This window comes from Physeter macrocephalus, chromosome 20, assembly GCF_002837175.3.
Source record: "Physeter macrocephalus isolate SW-GA chromosome 20, ASM283717v5, whole genome shotgun sequence".
Taxonomy (NCBI): domain Eukaryota; kingdom Metazoa; phylum Chordata; class Mammalia; order Artiodactyla; family Physeteridae; genus Physeter; species Physeter macrocephalus.
The window spans coordinates 91,716,050-91,729,670 of NC_041233.1; the positions used below are offsets into that span (position 1 = coordinate 91,716,050).

The window sequence follows — 13,621 nt, forward strand, 5'->3', positions numbered from 1 at the left end:
ATGGGAGAGGCCACAACCACGAGAGGGACGGGTACCCCCAAAAAAAAAAAAAAAAAAAAAAAAAAAAAAATAGAATGGACCAATGTAATTTTCTGTGAAAAGGCCAGATAGTCCAGGGCCATTTGCAGGGTGGAAGGGATGACAGGTGACAGTGTAAATGTATTCTGTGGTCAGTCAGTCCCAGGTGAGCAAGATCTGTTTCTGAACCTCTTTTCTGATAAAGAGGAAAAATAATGCATTTGCCAGATGAATAGCGTGGATGCTCTTTGGAGGTGGCCACAGGCCACATTCTGGAAGGAAGCAAAATCTTAGGTGTGGAAGCTCCCTGAGGTCAAGGGCAATGCCGCAAGAGGAGCGCAGCTATGAGCAGCCAGAGTTAATACTCCCCTGTGGCTGCTGAGTGGGTGATGGGTCCTGACAAAGAAATCTGAGTGGGGACCACGGTAGCTATTACAATAACTAATTCCCATAGTCTTAGTGAGAATAAGTTATGTAAAACCCAGAAAGCATTATTAAGATTTTAATATTACATCTAGTTACTGGATTGGAGGAGAAGAAATCTAAATCTATTAAGTAATTTATTTTTTGGAAAGTTCTATTATTCCTATCAGTAACTTTTTCCTTTTTGAAGTGGATCAGAAACCCAGAGTGTTAAGCAAGATCTTCTTCATGTTTTTTTCCAGTTATTATATACTTTCAGTGTGTGTATTTTAAGTTAATTTGACCTTGTCATGTGAAAAGCGTTCTCACTTGGATCCTGGAATCCATATATAGATGTGAATAGCCTTGTCCATACACAGAATGCTGACACTTTCCAGCAGGGGGAAGACTTACCAGTAAGAACTCAGCACAGAGGAGCTGGCAGCCTTTCGCAGGTAGAAGGAGCAGCGACCTGAATTAAGGCTTGTCTGTAATAGTGTTCCAGCCAGGACTAAATGCAGTAATACACATTCTGGCTGACCTCGCTCCTCCAGCCTCGCAGTTCGTGTGGTGCTGTAGATTAGAACAATTCGATTTCTTTGTTTCTGCCTTCTGTAGAGCGGACAATTTCCCTCGGCCCTTGGGCAGCATTTCCGAGAGGCAGAACAGCTCATCTTAAAGAAGTCTTATCGTAGACTTTGCCTTGGTGAGTAAGGAATACAATCTCACTCTGACCGTCTTTCCCACATGCTGTGGATCTAAATGTTGGAGAGGCAACTCACAGTTTCCCTAGGTCTCAGTCCCACTGTTTTGAAATGAAGAAGTTGAACCCATGATAACTGTGGACACTTTCGTCTCTGACATTGTTCTCAAGGTCCTGAGATCATCTCTCTGTACTTAGATTATCCTAAAATTGACTTTCGCTACCATTGGCCAATGCATCCTACATTCAGTGGTGTTTGAAACAAAATCATAGTATTATTATTATTTTATAAAATACATGATTTTCAGAAATAAGCACAGATGTAGAGAATGGACTTGAGGACATGGGGAGGGGGAAGGGGAAGCTGGGACTAAATGAGAGAGTGGCATGGACATATATACACTACCAAATGTAAAATAGATAGCTAGTGGGAAGTAGCCGCATAGCACAGGGAGATCAGCTCAGTGCTTTGTGACCACCCTGAGGGGTGGGATAGGGAGGGTGGGAGGGAGACGCAAGAGGGAAGAGATATGGGGATATATGTAAATATATAGCTGATTCACTATGTTATAAAGCAGAAACTAACACACCATTGTAAAGCAATTATACTCCAATAAAGATGTTAAAAAAAAAAAAGCGTCTCTAGGAATCCAAACACTTAAAAGTAATGGTTAAAGCACAAAATTACCAATTGAAACTAGGAACTAGGGAAGTAGTGTTTCTTTCCCCAAACTCATTTGTGAAAGGAAGCTGGAAAAAGCTACTGCGGACAGTTACCAGAATCTGTGACTTCCATGAGGCTGCATCTTTAGAGAGGGGATAAAGGACATAGATGTAGACTTAAGACCAAATTCAAGGGCTTCCCTGGTGGCGCAGTGGTTGAGAGTCCGCCTGCCGATGCAGGGGACACGGGTTCGTGCCCCAGTCTGAGAAGATCCCACATGCCGCGGAGCGGCTGGGCCAGTGAGCCAAATTCAAGACAAACCACCCATGGGCACAGTTATGAGATCTATGATATTTTAAGATCCCTAATATAAGACTGAGTTCTGAGCTGAGAACTTGGAAGAAACTGAGTAAAGACAGAGACTGCCAACTAGAGAGTAGGCGTAAGTGAAGAGTAAAAACGAGATATTCTTCCCTCCACATGTAGCCGCAAACCACGATCCCAAACACAAGTAAACAATTCACGCTAAGAAAAAATACAAAATGTCAATAACCAGAACATAAATGTTCTCTAGATGATATTAAACAAATAAAACATTCTGAGAAATTTCTCTAAATGTTCACATAATCAAGGAGTTAAGTGTATAGTCAGTATCAGCGGAAAAGAAAAAAACACAGGCATGAAATAAGAACAGGTAGAAAAATTAGAAATGTAGTTACTGAAGTACATATTTTTTAAAAAGTTAAACTCTAGACTGAACGCAGGCATAAAACTAGTAAACTGAGAGGTAGTACTAAGTGAATTATGTAGAATATGTGGAGAGACAGAGATTTTCAAAAATATATAATGCATACTTAAGAGGCATAGGGCACAAATTTTGAGACGCCAACATATATATAAAAGAATTTTAATAATAAAAGGATAGAGGAGCTTCCCAAGAAACCGTATTTGGAGACATAATGGTAAGGATTTTCCATATTAAGATAAGATGAGTTTCAGATTGAAATTGCGGTCTGTATGATGAGAAGGATGAAGAAAAATAATCTGTAGACACAATGCAGTGAAACTGCAGACCACCAAGGAAAGAGGGCCTGTTGAAAAGCTACCAGAAAACTGAATGAAAAGAGAGGGAATTGGCTCTCTTCTTAATGGAGATGGAGGGGGTCTTGGTCTATTTTGTGGTATTTAATTATGTTTTCCATAAATAGGTATAACTACACTATACTGTTTAGAGGTATAATACCCCCTGGTAAAACTCCTCTAATTAAAAAAAACCCTCAAAACATGACAATCCTAAATGTCAAGATATTGGTTACTTCTCGAGAGAAGAGAAGAGCCTGTGATTGGGACCGGACACATCATTAGCTTCTAAGATGCTGGTGATATTTTATGGGTTGGCTGAGATAGTAGTTATATGGGTACTTACCTTCCTTAAACAAGGTATAAATATTTAATGCACCTTTCTGAATGTGTGATATATCTGAAATATTTTAAATGTGGAAATTAACAAAATTCCTACCAGAAATGGCAGATTTCAAACTAAAACAAAAAAAGTAGACTGACAGTTTTCTCAACAGTATAATAAAGGGCAGAAGACAATGTAGTATCTTTATAGTTTGAAGGAAACATGATCAACAACTCAGAATTTTATACCCACCTATAAGTTATCATTTAAAAAATAAGGGGTAAAATGAAGACATTTTCAAATAGACAAAGATTAAGAAAGTTAACCATTCATTCATAATCTCTCTCTGAAAGATATTTTAAAAGTAATCCTTCAGCATGAAGGAAAGGAAATGCTGAGGAAAAAAAGCAAGAATGCAAGAAATGACAGTGACAGCGACATAAATAAAATAGAATCATAAATTTGGTTAACTGGTAAAAATTACTATTTTCATTAAAAATTAGCAATACAGTCTCTAGACACCTAGCAAGATGCAGGGAGGCGAGATACTTGATTTAAATGTAATTAAAGTGTGTTCAAGTTCTTACCTTTTCAGAAGTTAGCTACAGATACTCAATAACAGACTTTGTTAGGAAAATTATAGTTAATTATGTATTTTAAAATAATAACTATTTATTATAGAAAATTTGGAAAATAAAGAATGGATCAATATAGGAATGAAAATCTCATATAACATTGTCACCCAGAGAGACAAAAAATATCAATATTTGATATAATTCCTTAACATATATATGTAATTTCCCTACGTATGTATGTAACCCCTTCATATATATTTGTGAAGGGATTACATAATGTATATATATATGAGTGTGTGTGTGTATATATATATATATATATATATATTTATATATATATATATAGAGAGAGAGATCTCCACAAAATTGTACAATGTTGTTATACTGCACACACGTGCTCCAAATGTCAGCTGTATCCTGCCCTGCCATCACGCATATCTGTGAAGCTGCCCAAATTCCAATAGCAGGGCTGACTGTCATTTGAAGTCCTCTACTATTCCTGTCCTTTCCCCAGTTTTCTATGTCTCTCTCTCTCTTCTCTCTCTTCCCCTTCTCTCTGTCTCTCTCTCTTCTCTCTGTCTCTTCTCTCTCCCTCTCTGTTCTCTCTCTCCCCCTCTGTTCTTTCTCTCTCTCTCTCCCTCTCTGTTCTCTCTCTCTCCCTCTGTTCTCTCTCTCTGCTCTTCTCTCCATTACCTGTGTTACAACCTCATCCCTCCTCATGTTTCATGCAGCCCGATGCCACCATCACTCAGGTTCCCGCAGGATTGACCTTTTCCATGCCAACAACTTAAAAGTGTTATTTTTCCAGTAAATGTATTGACTTTCCTAACATAATATATTCTCACTTCCTTACATTATTTGGTATCCCTTTCAGCACCCATTTTTTAAAAAACTGAATATGTTAAGGAGAATAATACTTGAAATTATGATTTTTGTTATTGGCCACACAATATTAAATAAATACGCAGTATTTGCTTATATTCCTCACCAGTATACAGAGGTCTTATTACAGTTCCTTAGGACATGTTGACTCTGATATGTCCTTAGAAGAAACATTAGGAATGTTCATTTCTCTCATCCAGTGCCCTCACTTCTCAGGCTTTGTCATGTATCTAATATTTTCCTTTTCCAAGTAAGGATTGGTAAGCATCTAATCTAGCAGTGAGTAAACATATATCTCCACTTCTTAAAGGCAGTTAGCCCCATGATAAAAATGAGCAGCTCTCTAACAGTCAGGCCATACACCTGGAAATCATGTATATAAAGTATTAAAAATAATTAATAAAGTCTCCCATTTCCACTTGAAATGCTAGAGTTCACTTCAAGCAGGAGTTTTGTTATCATCTCGTAAGTCTTAAAACTCCCCAGTACACACATTATTGTCAGTGCGCACCTTCAAACTCACCTAAACTTACGTGCTATACTAGGTTTATAAGAAATATGAGTCCTGTCTCTGAGCCGTCTAACATGAAGAATAAATCTGAAGTAGATTTATCCAGAACCTCACAACTAGTACATCTACTCCTGGGGGTGGGGGGGAACAGACATAAGTTAGTTTTTATGAGCCTTGTGGCCAAGATTTCATTTTATGTTTCATCCAAAAGGGATGGTAAACAGTCTTGTCAACAAGTTAGTACTTGTTACCACTTTAGGAACTTTATGTAAACTCCGATTGTATAATGTTGGCAAAGCTTTAAAAAATTATTCATTTCTAGAAGCATTTGGCTTGTTACTAATAAACAGATTGGCTTTCCAATGTAGGGTACAAATACTAGAGTTGATTAACTGCTCTCTGCTTTTGTTCTCTCCTAAACTTTTCCCCCCCGAGTCAGATTACCATGGAAGTTGTAATAAAATGTGTAGCTGGTGCTTCATTCACATTTCAGTATGATTTTGTTACTATTCAAGCCAGTGAATAGAAAACAAATTCACATCATGATAAGAGCCCAGGCAGATGCAATCCAGAATGTTAACTACTTGTCACACGTGGAGATGTATTTTCTCTCCCTTGGGAACAGGAGTGCTCATTTCTCCTTACTGTAGAGCAGGAACATTTTTTGTCTTTCAGCAAAAGCTACAAGGCATTCATGGGAATGATGTCTTTTCTCAGAATAGAGTATTACAGCGTATAGTTTCTCTCATGGGCTTTATCTCTGCCTTTAGACTATGTGACAGAGATTCTCTCTGGCCAGGAGTCTGGATAGTGAAGAGAAATTAAATCATGCAGGTACAATCTCATTTTTCCTATCACAGCCCACACGGACCCCGTATCAAAGCACTGGGTACCCTTAATAGAATTCCCTGGTGAGCAAGGGGGTAAGCTGCTAAAAGTGCCAGAGGCCAAGAGATAAAACACACACACACACACACACACACACACACACACACACACACACAAAACACTAGCAGATGGGGTTTTATCAGTCAGCCTTAATAGAATCCACACACTGGAACTCTGTTCCCCAAAGTCAATTTTAAACCCAGATGACAGTTTGGAGCATGCCCAGGAAGTACTCTTGCTGACAACTTGGGAGCTCTCATTCTCTGTTCTCCGTGTTAACTCCCCTCAGTGACAACCAGTGAGAGGCAAGAAAACTTTTAAAGAAGTTACGAAAATAATTTTAAGTGGGTAATGGGGACTAGTATCAGGGTTCTGTATTTTTTTTGTGCTAATACTGACAAATTTACCTTTCAAGTTTTGCAGCCAAGTGAACTGACTGCTTGTGTAAGTATCGTTGATGGTGTGGCACTGTTGACTTATCCTGAAAGGTGAACTGTGAAGCAATTTGGAAGGGCAGAAAAATCATTGTGCTAGAAATCTGGATGGATGAGCCATACAGCTTCTCTGGAATGTCGTTTTCTTACCTGCAAAATATAAGGGTCTGATACACTTTGCTCATTCTAGCTATAATTCTTAGATTCCATGACTCGAATGCATGGTCTGTGTGTAGAAGGAGCGTGGAGTAGGAGAGCATGATAGTAAAGGAACACAGACCTTAGAGGTAGCGAAGTTTATCTTGGATATCTTCAAATCCTGGTTCCACCACATGTTGGTCAGTTGGACGCAATCCCTTAACTCCTTGAACATGTTTCTCCATTTGTAGAGAGGAGATAACAGTGCATACCCCCAAGGTATTGTTAGTGTTAAATATAAAAATATAAATAAAGAAAAAGCTTGACCACTTAATGGCACAGAATATGCAAACTAAAAATGGCAATTGTATTCCTTTCGGTATCTAAGTTTTTCACATAGAAGTTTGGAAACCATTCATTTATGTATGACAAAGAAATAAAAGAGTAGTACACTTTAGTTGAAAGAATTCTGGATTAAAATTAGAAATTCTGGATTTAAATCCTGCTGTGTGGATGACAATAAAAATACAACATACCAAAACTTGTGGAATGAAACTAAAGATGTTCTTTAGAGTGTAATTCATATTATATGTATACTTTTTTTTTAAAGAAAGGCTAAAAATTAATTATCTGAGACTCAAAATCAAGATGTTAGGAAAAAGATAGTTTAATAAACCTAAAGAAAATAGAAAAAATGAAACAATCAATGTGAGAGTAGAAGTTAATGAAGTAGAAAACAAATATACAATAGACTAGGCAAAAATTTCTTAAACAGGGCCAAAAAAGTACTAATCATAAAATAATTGATTTATAGAAGAAAACCTATTAAAATTAAGACCTTTACTTGTCAAATATATGCTTGAAAATAAAAAGGCAAGTCATAGGGTGGAGAGAGATATTTGCAACACATAATTTCATCAAAAGATTCACATCCAGAATATATAAAGATGCTAGACAAATCAATAAGAAAGAAAGTTCAGTAGAAAAAAATAGGCAATGGTCTTGAAGAGGCAATTCACAAAGGGGTTATCCATATGGCCAATAAATATATCTAAAGGTACTCAACTTCATGAGTCATCATGAATATGCAAATTAAAACTACAAAGAAGTACCATAGCACACTCACCATGATTGCTAAAATGAACATTTTAAGTGTTAACAAGAATGTGAAACAATTAGAACTCTCACACACTTCTGGTAGAAGTATAAATTGGAACAATCATTTCAGGAATCTGTTTGGCAATACCTACTAAAGCTGAGTATATGTGTGTATCCCAGGACCCAACATCTCCACGCCTAGTTACATACCCAGGAGATAAACACACGTTCATGAACATTCATTGTAGCACTATTTGTAATAGCCTCAAACTGCAAAAAATCTAAATGTCCATCAGCAGTAAGGCAGATAAATAAATGGTGATATATTTAGAATATGAGACAACAAGCATAGTGGACAAACTTGCACGTACAACATGTATGAATCTCACACACGCGATGATGAGTGAAAGAAACTGGTCTTAAAAAAAAACATACTATATCATTTCATTTATATGAAGTTCAAAAGTAAGGAAAAGTAATCTATGATACTAGTTGTTAGAATAATGGTTAATTGGTGGGAAAGTATGTGCTGAGAAAGGCTTCTGGGGTGCAAGTGTTTTTAAAATTTTTTTGGTTTGGGTGACAGTCACATAAATGTATTCAATCTGTGAAATTCATCCAGCTAGATACTTAATGATGGGTGGGCATTTTCGTATGCTTGTCATACTTCAATAAAAGGTTTCCTTATAAAAATATTGGCTCTGTGACTTTTTAGCTTTTTGTTCTTTGTAAAATCACTTATAGTCTGTATCTTATTTCTCCTATTTCTGAAATAGAGGTGGATGAATAACTATTTCACAGCATGTAAAATAGAATTTTGTCTCTGTTTCTCTTTAAAGTACAGCGTGGTCAATTGGTCAACATGTTCTAGGTTCTGGGGATGCAACGGTGAACCAGATAGTTTCCCTGCCTTGATTGAAGTTGCATTTTGTTTGATTATTTGTAGATACGAGGACAAGGATCCCATTTGATCCAACCTGAATTCAACCTTCTCTTTTAACTTCCATTCAAAGCATCGGTAAGAAAGTGTCAAAAAGCAGTAAAATTCATACCCGATAAAGATAAAATGACATGAATTTCACCCTTTCCCCCTTTGTCCCTTCACTGTGATATAGAGAGTATGTATAAGGTAGCCAGGACAAAGTTGAGAGCGAACGATATTGAGGTTAAATAATGAGGATGAAAGTTACCAGGGTAGTGTAGTTAAAAATCTTGGTGATGTTGAAAGCACCAGTGTTCTTCAAGCCTAATCTTTGTAGAGTTTTACTTTCCTCCTTGTCTTTTAGTTCACCATTCAGCCCTGATCGAACTTTCAAATACAGTTACTTGCACATACTCACCTAAGATGCAGCTTACAGGGACATTCCTGGTGACTTTCCTGGCCCAGTGCTTTCAGTACACATCTTTACCTGCCCATGGCTTGAACCTAAAGAGAAACTGGTAAATTATTACATTTCCAAGGCCACTTCCTACAGGGTTTGGGGTTCTCAACAGGAATCTCTACACCCTGATGGTGAACTACCTAGCAATGATATTAGAACACCATGGTGCATGCGTAAAGAAGTGAAGAGAAAATAATTATTTCTTTAATACCTGGGCAATTGACCCAACTGCCAAAGCATGTGCATTTTCTTTAACCTGAGAGTTGGTCTAGCTTCTCTTCCAGTTCCCCAAGAAACAGTGAAATATTCAGAAACTTTTGAGTACCAGTCAGCATTCAGGGTAGGTGAAAAGGGAAGATGGTTGGGCGGGGGGAACTTAAAACTCTTGAGCTCAGTAATGCTAAATTACTGTGGCTCATTAGGAATTATAAAAAGCTTTCTTTAGTAGAAACGATTTAACTTCACACAGAACAGACTGTGTTTTTCTAATGTAACTCTCACATTGTGAAATGAAGACATGATGGGGGAGTCTGGCTTATTTCACTCAGTATAAATATTCTGGGATTCATCCATGTTGTTTTGTGTGGAGTCCATTCATTTTTATCACTGAGTAGTATTCCATTGTATGGATATACAAGTATTCTGTTGATGGATATTTGAGCTGTCCAGGTTTCAGTTGTTACAAATAAGGTTGCTATGAACATTTGGATGTAAACATTCTTTGTATACATGTATTTTTATTTTTATTGTGTAAATATCTAGTAGTCAAATATTCGAGTCATATGGTTTGTTTACCATTTAAAAAAACTGAAAACTGTTTTACAAAGTGGTCGTACAATTTTGGTCATAGAATTTTACTTTGCATCTGTGTATAAGAGTTCCAGTGGACTCTACATACTTGTCAATGCTTGTTATTGTCTGTTCTTTTTTCACTTCAGCCATTCTAATATGTGTGTTGGATTGTGCTGTACTAGCTCTTTGTGGTTTTAATTTGCATTTCCCTAATGACTAGTGATGTTGGGTGTCTTTTCATGTGCTTATTTGCCATCTGTTTATCTTCTTTGGTGAATTGTCTGCTCAGATCTTTTGCCCACTTTTGGGGGTTATTTGTATATTTGTAGAGTGCATAGTAGGGTACATAGAAGGCTCTGGAAAAGAAGCAAAGAAACCTTAGTTGTGAACAATATTGTATGCCAGAGATATCTAGCACCAGCTTCCTTTATTCAGGTTAACATAGTCTTACTTTACCCCTTTCTTCTCCAAATGCATTTGATAGATTTCATGGTGTACATGACAGCATTACTTCCTTGGTCTTTTCTTGAGATGAGTTCAAGCCTGGGACCTTTTCTGTGGAACAATGTTGAGTAGAGAGAAAAGCTTCTGTTGAACAGGACTAAGTTCAAATGTTGGTTCTATTCCATGCTAGTTGAGTCACTGTGGGGAAATCCCTTATGTCTCTGAGTCTTAGTTTCTAGCTGGACAACTGGGGGGGGTCGATGTGGAGGGGACGGCATCCCCTTTTTACAGAACTATCATGGGGATCAAAAGGAGCTAAGAAAAGGAAGCATACAAGACTGTGTTGAACTTGCGTTGTTTTAAATTTCTTTGTCTTTTTTTTTCCTCTGTAACTTGAGTGGGAGACAAGCAGAGATGTGTATAGGGCTTGAGAAAACAAGTACATGATATTCTTCAGGGTACTCTTTTAAACACTCTTTAAGTAGATACCTTTATAATTATACAGGTAGGAGTGAAAGTTCTGCCACCTAGAAGTATCGGATGCCGGTGAGCTAAAGGTACCTGGCACCACGCACCAGACTTTCTATAAGTCAGCCCAGGGAATACATAAGATGAAGAATCTTCTTTCAGGTACCTGAAGCCTCACTAGGGACACAGAATATATCCCCATAATTCTTCTTTATTATTTCAAGTTACATGAAATGTTTACTCAGAAACAGAGGACCTCCTCTGGCTAATGCTGAGTGATATTGATGTTTTTAATGAAAAAAGGAGATGATATTGTTAGATGGGGAATAGACTGGGGAATTGGGGTTTGAGGATCCTTGATAGCGCTAAATATTTTTAATGCATTTAAACCTGATCCAAAGTCCCTTGTGGCCAGTTGTATTATTTGTTCGTAAGTATTTATTCATTCCTTAGGCTTGCTTTCTCTTGATTGGAATACCCTTCTGTGTGGCTTTTTCTAACACTAAATATGTCATTTTAAGTCTCCAATTCTTCCAACACTGAGTGGGTGTCCAACAATTCACTTCTGACCCTGATTACCCATAGTTAGTGCAGACCCCATGGGTTAAGGGCTCTGTCCTACAAGACTGCCCCACTTCAGAACACTAAATATGTCATTTTAAGTCTCCAATTCTTCAACATTGAGTGGGTGTCCAACAATTCACTTCTGATGCTGATTACCCATAGTTAGTGCAGACCCCATGGGTTAAGGGCTCTGTCCTACAAGACTGCCCCACTTCAGATGTCAGCTGCAAATGGCGGCCCCCGGTGACCCACACTTCTGCCTGCTGACTACCAGTTCAGGGGTTCCAACAGCCTCCTCGCTCAGGTTCCATAATTTGCTAGAATGATTCACAGAACTCAGGAAAGCACTTCACTTAAGCAACCGGTTTATTATAAAGGATACAATTCGAGAACAGCCAAACGGAAGAGATGGGTAGGGCAAGGTGGGAGGCCAGAGGTGCACAACTTCCGTGCCCTCTCCAGGCACACCACCATCCCAGCACATCAATGGATCCACCAACCAGGAAGCTCTCTGAACCCACCAAGGCGTTCTTATGGTGATTTCATCACATGGGCACACTTGATTAAATCCTTAGACATCTGTGATTGAACTCAACTGCCATCCCCTTGTCCCTCCCTGGAGTGGGGTCGGGCTGAAAGTTCTCATTCTGTATTCACATGGCTGATTTTTCTGGTGAGCAGTCCCCATCTTAAAGCTACCTAGGACCTCCTTCCCTGTGATTCATTTCATTAGCATACAAAACCCCCCAGTAAAATCCAAGAGTTTGGGGAGCCCTGTGCCAACAACCAGGGACAAGGACAAAATATCAATATCTATCTATATCTATCTATATATATTTACTGTACCACACCTTCCAGGCTCCATTAACTCTAGGCTTGGTTATCTGACTTGCGTGGAACAATGAAATGTGGGCAGCTTGGCAGCTCCAGGTGAAGGATTTAAGAGGAATTCCCTGTTTTTTGCTCATCCTCTTGAACTTCTGCACTCTATCGCCAGAACAACACACTCCAAATAGTGGCTGCTCCGTGAGCCTGGTTCCCAGAATAAGGAATAACAGAGCAGACCTGAACCCAAATGTGGCACCAAGCCCATCCAAGCCCTGTTGGATGCAGCAGAGCAATACCCAATCCACAGACCCACGAGTAAGAAAGACAGGTTTGTGTTATAAACTGCTGAGATCTTGAGTTTGCTTGCTGCCACAGCAAAAACTGACAAATGTATACATCAACATGCATTACTTCATGTTTATCCTTTGCTTACTGCTGGATTTTAAACACAGTTATACATGTTTGAAATAAATCATGTTTCACTAAATTCAGAATTGCCATCCATTGAATATTTATTTATTTTTAACATCTTTATTGGAGTATAATTGCTTTACATTGTTGTGTTAGTTGCTGCTGTATAAAAAAGTGAATCAGCTATACTTATACATATCCCCCCATATCCCCTCCCTCTTGCATCCCCTCCCACCCTCCCTATCCCACCCCTCTAGGTGGTCACAAAGCACCGAGCTGATCTCCCTGTGCTATGCGGCTGCTTCCCACTAGCTATCTGTTTTACATTTGGTAGTGTATATATGTCCATGCCACCCTCTCACTTCGTCACAGCTTACCCTTCCCCCTCCCTGTGTCCTCAAATCCATTCTGTACATTGGCATCTTTATTCCTGTCCTGCGCCTAGGTTCTACAGAAACATTTTGTCTTTTTAGATTCTATATATATGTTAGCATACGGTATTTGTTTTTCCCTTTCTGACTTATTTCACTCTGTATGACAGACTCTAAATCCATCCACCTCACTACAGATAACTCAATTTCGTTTCTTTTTTATGGCTCAGTAATATTCCATTGTATATATGTGCCACATCTTCTTTATCCGTTCATCTGTCGATGGACACTTAGGATGCTTCCATGTCCTGGCTATTGGAAATAGTGCTACAATGAACATTGTGGTACATGACTCATTTTGATTTACGGTTTTCTCAGGGTATATGCCAGTAGTGGGATTGCTGGGTCATATGGTAGCTCTATTTTTAGTTTTTTAAGGAACCTCCATACTGCTCTCCATAGTGGCTGTATCAATTTACATTCCCACCAACAGTGCAAGAGGGTTCCTTTTCTCCACACCCTCCCAGGCATTTATTGTTTGTAGATTTTTTGATGATGGCCATTCTGACCAGTGTCAGGTGATACCTCATTGTAGTTTTGATTTGCATTTCCCTAATGATTAATGATGTTGACCATTCTTTCA

The 13,621-nt window shown here is 38.4% G+C and overlaps 1 long non-coding RNA gene across 1 annotated transcript in view; it reads left to right on the plus strand.

Moving 5' to 3' along the window:
* Positions 1-13,621, plus strand: part of LOC114484591 (uncharacterized) — a 106,154-nt gene that overhangs the window by 3,465 nt on the left and 89,068 nt on the right. Inside the window, exons 2-3 of the long non-coding RNA XR_003677701.2 lie at positions 1,039-1,126; positions 8,665-8,736. This is a non-coding gene — a long non-coding RNA (uncharacterized lncRNA). The remainder of the gene's footprint in view (positions 1-1,038; positions 1,127-8,664; positions 8,737-13,621) is intronic.